Source organism: Taudactylus pleione, unplaced genomic scaffold (genome assembly GCF_031769625.1).
Source record: "Taudactylus pleione unplaced genomic scaffold, aTauple2 ptg000389l, whole genome shotgun sequence".
Taxonomy (NCBI): Eukaryota; Metazoa; Chordata; class Amphibia; order Anura; family Myobatrachidae; genus Taudactylus; species Taudactylus pleione.
Window position 1 is genome coordinate 715,100 of NW_028284790.1, and position 14,345 is coordinate 729,444.

The following is a 14,345-nucleotide window of genomic DNA, read 5'->3' on the forward strand; positions in this document are numbered from 1 at the left end:
ATGTTATGTTTATGTATCTTTGCATATTTTTATGTGCTGCAATTTGTTATACTGTAATAATCCCATGTGATGACCCTGCCTGCTATAAAATGATGTTCCATGTACCCACTCTTTGCAAGCTGTAAAACCTTCCATATTTTTCAACTGCTTGTATCATTCAATAATCTATGTGTTACTGTATGTTTGCTATATGGAGACATTTGGTTCAACAAGGGCTTGGATGGTAAATATCGCCCATCCTTACGGTAAATTATCTGCACCTATCTACAATCATCTTGCATAATTCATTGTGGCAAGAGTATCCATTTTGAAAATAGTAGGGCAGGCAGAAGCCTTAGCTTTCCCTAGCACGGAAGATTAATTATATTGCTCTTGTAATAATTTACAATACAGTTTTAAAATCTACTTCCTGCTACACAGTGTGCTGAATTTTTAATATAAGTTGAATTTAGTGGCTGTACCTGTGCAGAGTAATTATAGTCTGTGCCAGTAACACATTGTTTTGACATTAACTTTATGAATGTCTTCTCCTTAAATTGAATGCGTTGCTCAAAGAGGAAAAGCACAGGAGATTAATGAGCAAATCCAAAGGCTCATACTGTAGAAAGATAATCCCAACCTTTCTTCCCATGTCTATGAAGCCATGGAATAAATTACATTGACAAAAAACTTTTATCATCAGTATAATGTTTTATTAACAGCTGACAGCAAGGTGTCACAGTAAAAATACAGTTTGGCTTGTAAATCAATAGCAATAAAGTAATGTGTTTTGTAAAAGTTATGGCCCTCATTCAGAGGCGGTCGTAAGCGGCCGCTCAGTCATATGCCTAACAATTGAGAATCTGAAGAAAAAACAATCGCACGGCCGGGCGATCGCAACCAAAGTGATGCCCATACATGAACAAAGCACCTCGTCTAGCTAACGAGTGATAGCAGCTAGTGATCGTGTCGATCGTTGTCAGTCGTTTTCTGTCGCTGTATGTTCATTTTCTTCTTATGGTGGCGGCCGCTTGTGTTGGGTTCAAATTACACCAAAAATTAACAAAAAACCGCATAGAATAAGCCATCCCCGTGAAATTTACTTATTCTTATTATTCGCTAATGCTAACGCAACTGAATCAATTACATGCCAATTAGCAGTGTTATTAGCAACAACAAACGATTATTAGCTGCTTGCATTGTGTGGCTCAAAATAGAAACAGCAAACATAACATCAGTCACATTCGACAGTATCGATTGTACTCTGGGGCATGAGAGAGCACATACCCACCTCAAGCTGTAAGATCAGCCAGGCCTCTAACCTGCTTGCAAAGTGACGTTTTACTACTTCCGACCTTCTATGTTGGCCGTAGCAGTAAATTTATGTATGCCCCTAAAACGCCCTGAAAATGGTGAGGAACGCCTGCGTTTTTAGACCACCACCCCCATCAACACCCACAAACGGCCTTTCATGTCAATCAACTCTTGGAAGCCACTTCCTGCTCGTAAGCTGTACGATTGGACGCATTTTGGATCGCAGAGGTCTCGTACGCACATGCGCACAACTAACCGTATGCATGCGTGTTTTGGAAACATCGGATGCGTAAGACCGAGCGGCCGCTTACGACCAACTCTGAATGAGGTCCTATATGTAATTACTTGTCTTCCAAAATCTTGATGTCTCTTTTGTGTATACTAAAAGTACAATTCAACCAGTTGGTTTATGTACAAATACGATGTTGGGGGGGTCTGCGCAGATGCAAGATCCATTCTGCGCATGTGCAGAACAGGTCTTGCAATATCGCTCACAGTCCCGTCAACCACAGCATGATTAACATGTTACAGTGTTTGGGTGGGGATTGGAGTGAGGGCGCACCCGGCACTACTGTTTAGAAGGGGGCGTGTCGCCCCATTTTGAATGCATGACGGGTCCAGGATCTGCATCGTCGGATCCTACGGCCAGTGTGCATAAGCTTCAGCTTATGCTGGCTGGTCAGTGACTGAAACCATTATAAAACACGACCGATAGTTGCGATGGTAATCGGAGGCTGCATCCTTACACACAGCACGGATCTCGCAAAACCTAACTGCAGGCATCTATCTCCTCTTATCTATGCACTCAATCCATTTGGTGAAGCAGCTGGACCAGTCAGAAGCAGGTATGTCTTCTACATGCTGGATGAAGGTCCCCACTGCAGCTTCTGGTGACTCAAAAATAATCCCACGCATCTTGTGCTTGATTTGTGGGAATTCAAAGAAGCCGCAGGGGGCCAGGTTTTCCTGGACTTGTGGGCAGGTGCATTGTCATGATGGAGAAGGGCACCACAAGGGTGACATCTTAGACAGCACATGTAAATGGCTACCAACACTTGCGGCAGGCACTGGTTGGCATACCAGTTCCCAGTGATGGTGCACTGTTGCACAAATGATATGGTAGATACATGATCAGTCTTGGCTACAAAAACAGCCACCATCTGCTTGGCATTTGCTGAGCTCACATCGGAACTTCTGTGGCGGTGCATCTCCAACTGTAATCCACTGGGCCAACTGTTGCTTGGTCTTGGGGTCAAAACTGTAAATCTAGGATTCATTGCCACTGATGATCTCCCAGACAATGTTTGAGTGGCCATCATCAAACCTGACCAGCATATGACTTCTCTCAAGTCAGCTGATGGGTCAAACTTAGCTTTTCATGGAGTATTAAGCAGATTGGTCCCAATGAGATGCCTATCTCCTTCTCTAACTGGGCCACGGTCACCCTGGGTCTACCTCAACTATGACCTGCAGGGCAGCAACTATCATTTTCCATTCACCATAAATACCCATCGGATTTAGTTGTGTATATTTTCTCAGTAACTGAATTGTCGCTGACTATTCCATTATCTAGTTATATTGGAACCATATGAATGATTTTAACAGTGATTTGTTGTAATCCCTTCCCACCACTCACACATGAAGTAATTTGGGATAATGAGAAGGGGTACATATATGTCTGCCTTTGAAAGGTACTTTCATCCTCTCTGAGAAAAGCTGTCTAATGACAGGAAAACACGTTAGAATAAACACTACACCAGTGCTTTACCCTTTAAGCCTACCTACCATTTGCCATCTGACATTATCTTGAATTGGACTTTTTGAACTATATTATTCTGCAGACTGGACTATCCCTATATAATATAAAATCAACATTGTGGGATTTATTTTTCAGCACAAGGACTGCTTATACTGCAGCAAGAATACTATTCTGCCATGCTTCAATGTTTTATCCCTAAAGGGCACCTTTCGTATACTGACCGGAATATCCTTTGTCCTCTAACACCGTCATCATGGGAGATCCATTCCAACACAAGGACTACCCACATTGCAACAATATTGACACTTCACTGTGTCTCAACATTTTATTCCTCTGAAGGACATCATTGGATACCAGTAAATTGTCTGCAATCTACCATTGACTTTATATGGCAAAGAGCAAAATGATTATTCTTTACAGCATATTTGTGGTGAATGCTGTGCTATCCATTTCACATTGTTTTTCAGTATATGAAATTGTGATATTTTATGCATGTTTTTAAGATGTTATACTATGGCTAAAATCCATTTTATTTTGTAGTATAATTATTTACTATTAAATTATTTTAGTTATTTGTGCAAACATCCATATGGTTCTTTTTATTGATAGATCTACAATTTTGTGCCATTAGGGTTTTACATAAGGTTCATCACACACCTTAGCACGGTTCTTTCATGTGTTGCTGCTACATTGTTTCTACCTAGATGACTACTGGGCTTTATTGATGCCAGCATATAGGTGTTGTAAAGAGATATTCCTACTGTTTTCTGGTTTCTTTTTCTTTAGTATAAGACTTTAGTTCTACAGTGACTCCTGAGAAAGCAAGATGGCAGGAGTTTGTAATGAATTAATGGAGTGAATGAGAATGACAACACATCTCGTATTATCTTGCAACTGTCTGCCTGGAAGTTAGTCCACCTGATTGCTGTGGATAAGATGGGGCAAAACAAAGTTTAAAAGCATTGCAAGACTTTTGATATATATTTTAATGTCCCTATATAACTGTGATATTGCCCTGTAATTAGTGCAGTTGGCAATTTTTCCTCTCTTTTGAGATCACTATGATCCTGGCTTCAAGTGCCTGGCATGAGAAGGGAGCTCCATTCAAGATATTATTAAAGCCAAATAGGTGGAAAACAAAATAACTTCAAAAGGTCTTATAATAACTAGCAGTAAAGCCATCTTGTTAACTTTCAAGTTCTTAATGACATTGGTAATTTCCTCAAAATAGATCTCAGTCACAAGTGCCTTTGACATTTCAGTGCTTACTGGGAGAGAAATTATTGGATCACCTCTGTAGAAGGAGTGGATATTATAGAATGAGCAGATGAGTTCTAAAACTTATGATGGAACTTAAAGAATCCTTAAGTTTCTGTTTGGGATTGTGTAACAGTTGACTCATTGCAAATTTAACAGAGTGGGTGTTATTTTGCAATATCTTGGATTTCAAAATGGACTGATTGAGCAATTTCAGAACATTTTCAGCTTTAGCACTTTACATATTCAACTTGCCTTTGGCTGTTGTCAATTTAGTTCAAGGGGTAAATTTACTAAAGTGAGAGTTTTTAGAGATGGAGATGTTGCCCATAACAACCAATCATATTCTACTAAACATTTAACTAGCACCGTTTAGAAGATAATACCTAGAATCTGATTGGTTGCTATGGGCAACATCTCCACTTTTAAGAACTCTCACTTTATTAAATATACCCTCAAGAGTTTATGGGCTGATTCTGAGTCATAAATAAAACAATGCTGTTCAGGGTAAAATTACTAAAGGTCACTTTTAGATCAATTTAAAAATCATTCTAAATTGACCGACATCAACAGGAATTCTGACTGCAAAATCCGCATATTTATCACCCATTGGGTTTCAACTTGAATACATAACCAATGTTGATTGGATTTTGCAAGTGTAAGTGCCATTGGTTTAGATCTTTTAGTTGAAAACGGACAACAAATAGAACCTTAAAAAGACGTCAAACACGTCCAAAAAGAGGTACTGCACAGATCACTATGACCTGTGCAGTGCTTCTTAGGGTTAAAAGCAATTAAATAGTTAAAAAGAAATGGCATGGTGTCCCCCCTAAATCTTTAACCAGCCCTGGACCTTTCATCCTGTTCTGGTCATGGAAAATTGGGGTACAAATCTGCAGGTTGAACCAGCCTGGGGGCTTACACTATAGCAGGAAGACACACATCATGAAATCTGTCTTCCATAATGTTAAACTAGCCCAAAAATGGTCAGCTCTTGGCTGGAAAACCTTGCAAAGTTGGAACCCCAAAAATGGCTGGCTTGCTGGTACTTGCAGTCTGCCTGTAACATGATTAATATCTATTATTTAACCATTAACCCCCGGATCCATCACCACCACCAAGGAAGCATGGAATAGCCCAGGGCTGGTAGTTGAACAACAAGGTCCAGCAGGGACAGGCTTGCTAGGAATTGTAGTGTTGGTATGGTTGCCAAGTCTCACTGCAAATTTACTGTAAGATTGTTCTGAAACTTGCAGCTTGTTATAGCATGCGAGTTAGAAGGTGTCTATGTAACTCACATGCAACAACATGCCACAAAACCAAAGTTGAGTTTCATTATATGCAGCGTACTTGCTTTGAAACCAATGTAGCCATTGGTCTGCAAAAGTCACAGAAATTTGACCTCATTGCCCTCTGTAAGACAGAAGTTATTTCCCGTGAAATGCTGCCAGGCAGCCATATTGAGGACACGGCCTGATTCACTGCGGATCGCTATTGCGTTTGCGATTGCTCACAAAGGTCTGCTATGAAAATATGCTAATGAATGCAATCACAAAGCCAGTGCACAGCCAGAATAGAGACACCCACTACCTCTATCTCACATCTATAATACCTTGCAGTCCTGAGAATACATCGGGAACATTGAGTAACATCGGCCCCTCACGCACAATTACAGCAGGTCTGACCTTACTCAGAAATCGCTAACCTCGTGGCACGCAGTGAGTACTCAAGCTGCATATGCCGTCACAGTGGCTAATTCATGCCCGCCCAAGTAACGGTGCTCAATTGGACAGGTACGTCTGCATTAATCCTACCACTCCCCCATCACCACCCCCAAATGCTGACCTCTTGTCCCTCGATCTGCAATTGCTTTGTATCTACGTTGGTGATCGCAGTGTAGTGCAATTACAATGCCAACTCATGCACGTGCACTGCAGCTGGGGAGTTACAAACAATATTGTGATGTTTTAAGTGTAGAAACATAATATATTCTGAATTTACATTTAGACTTTTTTTCTATTTGAAAACATACTGTACCAATTGGGGTCAATTTGAACACAAGACCCGGATCAGTGTGAGGAACCAAAGCAGATGAACTGCCATTTGCAAATGTGTACACTGTTTATCCAAAATACATCATTCATTATTTTGGCAATGAAAAAAACAAATAAGTATAACTGTTTATTAATGACAAATATGCATATTCTGGTACAGATTCCTGTACCTTTTTCAAATAAAAGTCATAGTAACTGTGGCGTTTAATCTCAAGAATAATTGCCAGAAATAAAATTTTGTGAACTATGTGTAATGAAGTAGCTGCATTTGATGTCCTTTAATTGACCTGTGTATGTCCATAGGGGCTGATGGATACTCTACGACGTGTCACAACATGTAAAGCCTTTGAAGCCAGCAACACCAGAAAGAGGGGTTGATAACGATCTAGGTCAATTCCTGTGATTTAAGGAATGTTTATATAACTGTGTCTTGTCTTCAAAACAGACAGTTATGGGGCCCTTTGACCAGCTGAGAAAAATGTGAGATTGTCTTGTGTTATTTGAAGAGCAGAATGTTTATAATACTGGGCACACACTGACAGATACATTAGCTGATCAGTTGATTGGCCAATATATCTGCTGCACGTCGGCCTGTGTGTACCTGTGATCGCATTTGCTGTGCTGCATAGCCGATGGACATATCTGTCCATCAGCAGATGTGTATAGGTGGTCAGCGGACCGCCCGTAGACACACAGCGGGAGTCACAGGAGGGGGGTAGGACACACCCCGACCTGCCCACAGGACGCCGGATCCCGCCCCTGGCCGCTGGGACCCGAGGGCACAAGCAGATGATGGCCGTTCAGTGTGTATGAACGACCATCATCTGCAGATCATTCGATCTGCAGATGTATCTGTCAAGTGTGTACCCACCTTAAGTTACATAATTTATTAACATCTGGCACTGGGAGAGTTAATCAGAAAGGTGGGAGCTAGGAGGGCTCTTGCAGGGCCATAAGAGGGCAGCTCTTCCAAAACAGCTTGTCACTCACTGGGGATCAGACAGAAGTGCTGTGAGTGCACCAGGATATTCTTGTGGGTGAAATCCCCCATCCCATCAGCAGTGCTAATAACTTTATTGTAAGTTGTCTAAGGAGTTATTTCTCTTTTATTTTTAGAAAATATTTGCATTATAATCTGTTTGTCATTTTATTAATAGTTTTGTAACTAAGCCTTGAAAATATTATTTGGATTAAACACATTAAATCTAGCATATTCTCCATGATTCTTGTTGAACTTGCGTGCCTGGATAGGCCCATTCTTCATTTCTGTGTGCAATTGAATGTGATTTATTAATAATCTGTTTGGAGATCGCAGAACTCCAGAAAAATCTGTGTGATGGCAGAAGAATTGTGTATTTTGGTAAGTGACCGGGGTGCACCGGCATCATGACCAGCTGATCCAGATTGTTGTATCTGTGAGTCAGCCCAGGTTTGTGACAGTAACATACTGTATCATTGTTTATTTCAACCCTTAGCTGCACTGCTGAGGAAAAAAGCTCCTGCCAAAAGGCAACGTCCACAAAATAATGATAAAGTTGAACTTGCTGGTGAGTACTAAACAAATAGAAGTGATAGAAATCAGATCATGGTTTGGCAGTCATGTACAATACATCAATATTGTCATGTAACAATTCTGCCAATAACATTATGACATTTAGCCTAACATCCATTCAGCAATGTAAACATGTGAAAGCCATAACAGTAAGAAAACCATTTGCAATTATGCTTGTAGGACACTGGTATGTAAATATACCACTAAATGCACCCTTACCCTCCTGTATTTGTTAAAACAACCATGCTTGAACTCAGGTGATTACATGAACTTAACATAGTCACTACTGAAACTACCGGTGCACAAGCATGGATATCCTGAATACCTGGATTGTAAGGGGAAACCGATTAATATAGACAATATAGTTTTGAATTAACAAACATCATTACTTATATGCACTTTACTCTTTACAAGGCCTTTTCATGCAAATCATCCAACACCATCACATACTGTAGTGTGATAGATGATTTTGGCTGTCAGGATCACATCATCCTCATGGTGGTCAATCCAGCAGAATCTAACATTAAGGAGCCACTAGAATGGCAGGAGCCACGGCCCACACCCACAGCTCCACCCATCTCAACTGTGGAAGAAATGTTGCAGTTATTGGATAGCTTCAGAAAGATGCAGGTCAAGTTCGTGAAGGTGAAAAGCACACAACTCAGCATCACAACACAGTTGCTTAATAGTGCACACACAAATAGCACAGGGTAGCCAAACCAGAATGGCAACAAATCTAGATCAGCGTATGTTAGACCTGACCGAGAGAGCATCTTCTCAACCTGCAAAGAGAGTATCTGTCCCAAAAAGAAACATTGGCTGCTCATAGTACATCCACTGCTAGCAACCAAACAACCACCCCACCAAGCTGATCTCCCAACAGTCCCACAAGGCACAGTTTTAGAACACCTGGTGGTCTGCCTAAAGGTGGAGGAAGGGGCAGAGATAGCACACACCCCAAAAAGCACTGAGTGTTTAAACATGTTGAAATATACATATTTTTTAAAACATTTGATAGTTCAGTAAAAATATTTGAAAAATGTATTTTTGTCTTTGATATACTGCTAAAATGTATATTTATAATTTGTAATGGTTGTATCTGTACATAATTCTTTTTAGAGAAATGTACTCCTTGGGACGGTATATGAAGTTTTGAGACAAAAATAATTTTGGGGGGAATTTTTGTTTGTTTGTTAAAGCATCACGCAAAAACTATGGGATGAATTTGGATTGCATGTTCAATATTGTATAGCTCAGTCACCCAGAAAGAAACAGAGGTATGTATTATCTCATCAGGGAGAGGAGAAATTAAGGAAAAAACAGATGCTTGACAATCAGTGTGCAGGCTCCGCAAGCCCAAAATGATCAGATGTATCAAAATATAATTTTTTTGGACTATTTATGAACCATTACAGATTCCTAGGCTGTTCCATGTAAACCCCTAGAACCCAGGCTAGTGAGGTCTTCCGCCACTAACAGCCACCCGCTGTTCCCTTAGAACTGGAAGACGTTGACCGGTACTTAAGCGGCCACCTGAACTTAATACTCGAAGTAGTAGAGGTTTACACGGATTACCTTCGGAAATCAGAGACTAGCAGGAGATACTGGAAACTGGGAGGAAAGTCAGTAGTATGGCTAAGAAGCCGATGGTGCGGCTATAAGAGCAGATGGTGCGGCTTTGTACACTGATGGTGCGGCTAAAGCCAGTAGTACAATTTGAATAGTTAATGCAGTGGCTTGGAGGAAAGTTATGCGGTCTTGAGAGCCGATAGTGTGGCTGGAGAGCCAGTGGTAAGAGGTGGCTTAGAGACGGTAGTGTGGCTGGGTAGCCACTGGTGAGATGCAGCTTTGAGAGCCAGTAGTGCGGCTTGTGAGCTGGTGGTGAGATGCAGCTTTGAGAGCCGGTAGTGTGGCTGGAGAGCTGTTGGTGAGATGCGGCTTAGAGCCAGTAGTGTGGCTGGAGATCCAGTAATGAGATGCAGCTTTGAGAGCTGGTAGTGTGGCTGGAGAGCCAGTGGTGAGATGTAGCTTTGAGCTGGTAGTGTGGCTGGAGAGATGGTGGAGAGGCTTGGAAGCCAGAAGCAGCTTAAAGGCTGACAGAGTGGCTAGAGAGCCGGTGAAGCAGCTTGAGAGCTGGTAGCAGCTTGGAGGCTGACAGAGCAGCTGGAGAGATGGTGGACCGGCTTGGAAGCCAGAAGCAGCTTGGAGGCTGATGGAGTGGCTGGAAGCCGAGCAAACAGAATAGACTACAATCAGGAGAGATGAGAACGCTGACCATGCAGCAGAGCCGAGAAATCCACAAGGAATGCTGTAGTCAGCGAAGAGCGGAATGAACCAATCATGCCGTGTTGTGGACAGAACGTGACATCCTGCGGCATCCAGATTGCCTAGCAACCAATGGAACTAGAACCACAGTGCCAGAAGGAGCTACATTACTAGATAGAGAAAAGTTGTGACCGCGACTTGTAACAGTACTCCCCTTGATGCAGGGTTGAGGAAACCCAGAATCCGGTTTGTCAGGAAAATCCCGGAAGAAAGATCTCTTCAGCCAGGAGCATGTAAGGCACTCTCAGGAACCCAGGAGCATTCTTCCGGGCCATAGCCCTTCCAGTGGACTGGGAACTGCAGATGACCCTTGGAAATCCTAGAGTCCAAGATCTTCTCAATGACAAATTCGTGTTGACCATGGACCATAATCGAAACAGGTCTAGATGGAACTTTGGGCTTGAATCTGACAGAGCTGAAGACCAGTTTGAATATTGAACAGTGAAAGGTGTTGTTGATGTTGAGAGACTTTGGTAATTGAAGCTTGAAAGCTACCGGATTGACCTGAGCAATAATGCGAAAAGGGCCAATAAATCTGGGACCCAACTTGTGAGTAGGTTGGCCAAGCTTGATGTTTTTTTCAGAGAGCCAAACCAAATCACCCTTCTTGAATACTCATGACCTCCGATGCCTTAGCTGAGTTCTTAAAATGGAGAGAGGCTTTCCAAAGGCTTTTCTAGGCAGGCTACAAAGTTATGGAAACATAGCCTGTTCTGAGTAAACCCCTAGAACCCAGGCTAGCAAGGTCTTCCACCACTAAGAGCCACCCCTTAGAACCCTTGCTCCAAATGCGATGGAGCCGAGAGACAAAAGGCGAACTGTGCAGGCTGGAGTCAAACAAATTCGCTTTGGGATGTTGACCAGTGACACAAAAGAATGGAGAGACTGAAGATGCAGAATGACACGAGTTGTTAAATGCAAATTCCACAAGAGGCAGATGAGAAGCCCAGTTGTAATGGCATTTGGAAACAAAACAACATAGGTATTGCTCCAGAGACTGGTTAACATGCTCCGTTTGCCCATTGAATTGAGACTGATACCCCAAGGACAGGCCAAGGCTGATACCTAAAGAAGAACAGAAGACTGTCCAGATATGCTGAAGATATGCTGGAGGAACAGGCCGGAGAGTTCCTTGGCAGATGGAAAATTATTCAATAGAATGAAGTGCAACATTTTTCTAAAACTGTCCACCACAGTCCAGATAATGGAGCATTGAGCAGAGACTGGGAGATCGACAATAAAGTCCATGGCTATGTGAGTCCAAGGTCTCTTAGGAATAGAAAGAGGCAGCAATAGACCTGAAGGAGCTGTTCGAGGTGTTTTATTATGGGCACAGACCTCACATGCCAAGATGAATTCACGAACATCCTGATTCAATGAAGGCCACCAGACCGAGCGAGAAAGTAATTCCAAGGTCTTATCAATGCCGGGATGATCACAAGCTCATCAAGAGTGGAAATCCAGTAAGACTGACTTTCTGAACTTTATTGGAATAAACAAAAGATCAGGAGGCTTATTCGGAGGTGATTCTGACTGATACGCCTGAATGAGCTCAGCTAAACTAAAGGTGAATATGAGAGCCAGGAATAATGGGTTCATCAGAGGTAATGATTTGTTCAATTGGTGCAAAACTCCTGGAGAGAGCATCACCCTTAAAATGTTTTGACCCAGGACGAAAAGAGATGAGGAAGTTGAAACGGGTAAAAAACAATGCCCAGTATGCATATCTGGAGATAGATTGAATGTACGACAAGTTCTTATGGTCAGTAAGAACTGTGATCTGATGTTTGGCCCCCTCCAGCCAGTGTCTCCAGTCCTCAAAGCCCATTTAATAGCAAGCAACTCCCGATTACCCACATCGTAGTTGCGTTCCGCAGTGTTGAACTTACAGGAAAAGAAAGTACAGGGGTGCAACTTGTTGTCAGTAGAATCTCTCTGGGATAGCTCCAGCTCCTATGAAAAGGAGATCTGGATTAGGATGAAAAGGCACCGGAGCCTGTATAAATGCAATCTTAAGATCCTCAAAGGCTTGAACAGTCTTGGGTGCCCAATTGGAGGTGTCTGCTCCTTTTTTGGTCAATTCCACAATGGGTGCCACAATTGCAGAAAAAGACTTGATAAACCTTCGGTAATAATTAGTAAAGCCAAGGAAGCGCTTTAGAGGTTTAAGGGTAGTCGGTTGGACCCACTCCAGTATCACCTTGATCTTACTAGGATTCATAGAAAATCACTGGGAAGAGATTATATAGCCTAGGAAAGCTATTTGAGTGACATCAAAATCACACTTTTCCAGCTTGGCAAAATAGATGGTTCTCCCACAGCTTCTGTAGGATTTGTTGAACATGTTGATGGTGTTGGATGACAGACTGAGAGCAAATGAGAATGTCGTCAAGGTATACAACAACAAAGATTCCCAGGAATTCCCAAAGAACATCATTAATCAAGTCTTGAAAGTCCGCAGGAGCATTAGCTAGGCGGAATGGCATGACCAAATACTCGTAGTGTCCTGAGTGAGTATTGAAGGCTATTTTCCACTAATTTTCACTCCTGATCCGGATAAGGTTGTAGGCACCCCGAAGGTCAATTTTAGTGAAAATAGTGGCTTGGTGCAACTGATTAAACAGGACCGAAATGAGAGGTAGCGGATAGGAGTTTTTTATGGTGATATTATTGATGCCTCTGTAGTTGATGCAAGAACGGAGTGAACCGTCTTTATTTCCAACAAAAAATAAACCAGTCCGGACTGGTGATTTAGAGAGGCAAATAAATCCCTTAGCCAGAGCATCTTCAACATATTCCTTCATAGCCTTGCTTTCAGGAACAGACAGGGAATATAACCAGCCTTTTGATAAGTTGGCATCAGGGACCAAATTGAAGGCACAGTCATATGGGCAATGAGGATGAAGGACATTAGCCATTTGCTTTGAGAAAACATCAGAGAACTCCTGGTACTGGGTCGGAATGGTTGGATAAGTTTTAGTCTCTGCAGGCTGGACCATCGAAACTAGCAAGGCAAGACAACGTGAATGGCAGGTAGGACTTAATTTTATAATTTCCCCAGAGGACCAGTCAATAATGGGATTATGATCCCTGAGCCAATAAAGACCGAAAACGATGGGCGCTAATGGACACTGGAGAAGGAAAAATTAGATGACCTCCGAGTGTAGGAACCCAACTGACAAGCGGACTGGAGGTGTCTTCAATTTGATAAGACCATTGGAGACTAGTCCCCCATCCAGGCCGCAGATAAGAATATCTTGATCGAATGGAGCAGCGGGAACCCCCAGAGATTCGAAAAACAGAATATCCATAAAATTGCTGGCTGCAGCGCTGTCCAAGAATGCAGAAGTAGCCAGGGTAGAACAAGTGAGTTGGATAGCTGCAGGAACAAGTACGGAATTTTTGGAGGAAATGGAAGCTAGGCCTAAATGTAATTCCTCCCTGAAACTTAGGGCTTGCCTTTTACTGGCTTGAGTGGACAATTATTCAAGAAATGTCCTTTATCCCCGCAATACAAACAGTGACCCTGGGAACGTCTCCTGTGCCTCTCTTCTGGAGGTAAGCAAAAGGCAACAATTTGTATAGGTTCCTCCATATCAGGAGACGGAGCCCAGATAAGAGACTGAGGCAACCTCGTTGGAAGATTCTGCCCCCATCTCCGTTCACGGAGTCAACGGACAATCCTAATAGCCTTATGCATGAGGGCATCCAAAGATTTGGAAGAGGAATGCTGGACGAGTATATCTTTGATGGCCTCAGAGAGCCCAAGACAAAATTGGCTGTGCAAGGCCAGGTCATTCCAACTAGAGTCCACTGCCCACCTATGTAATTCCAAAGAATAGTCTTCCTCTGCCTTTTGTCTCTGTCTGAGGGATCACAATTTTGACTCAGACAAAGCAATTCTGTCTGGGTCATCATATAATAAGCCCATAGTGGTGAAGAACACATTGACTGATTGTAGTGCTGCATGTGTAGAGGATAGTCCAAAGGTCTCTTCCCTGGAGAAGAGAAATGACCAGACCTACTCATTGAGACTCTGACCCAGAGAAAACGGGACATAACCTGAAATACAGCTTACAACTTTCTCGGAAGTTGAGGAACTGTT